Source organism: Branchiostoma belcheri, unplaced genomic scaffold (assembly GCF_001625305.1).
Source record: "Branchiostoma belcheri isolate BF01 breed outbred unplaced genomic scaffold, Haploidv18h27 scaffold233, whole genome shotgun sequence".
Lineage (NCBI taxonomy): Eukaryota > Metazoa > Chordata > Leptocardii > Amphioxiformes > Branchiostomatidae > Branchiostoma > Branchiostoma belcheri.
In genome coordinates, this window is record NW_017803836.1 from 46,654 (window position 1) to 47,363 (window position 710).

The window sequence follows — 710 nt, forward strand, 5'->3', positions numbered from 1 at the left end:
GGACAACAAATGTCAAGGTGGGCTTAAAATGATTGATTTTAATATAATGAATAAAGCTCTAAAAGCTGTATGGATCAAAAGATTTATAACTGACCCGTCAAAAGAAAAAGAATACTTGTTTGCATGATGGGGAGGCTTCTTGTTGTTCCGATGTAATTACTCCACTTCACTGTTAAATCTTAATGACATGCCACCATTTTATAAAGATATTGTAACTGCCTGGGAAGAAATTATCCACTATGAACCAAAAACACACAGACAGATATGCTCACAAGTCTTGTGGGAAAATAGGTATATTTTAGTCGAGAATGTACCAGTGTTTTACAAAAGCTGGATAGATGCCGGCATTATTTGTGTAAATGATTTGTTGTATGGGGATGGATCATTTCTAACAATCAATGACTTACATAATCTATATGGTATAACCATGGATTCAAAGCAAATAATGAAATACAATTCTATAAGAGTAGCCATACCTAAAAAGTGGAAAGATATAATTAAAAACAATGGAAGAAAATGCACCCCTAACAACATTATTGAATATACCGAAAAGATACATCCCTTAACAACAACATGCAAACAATTATATGATATTCTTATTCAGAAACAAGTCGTGCCTCCAAGTAGAGAAACAGAAATTATACACAAAATTGGTTAAGACAACATCGAGAGAGCCTATACTGCTGCCTTTGTCGCTACAAGGGAAACCA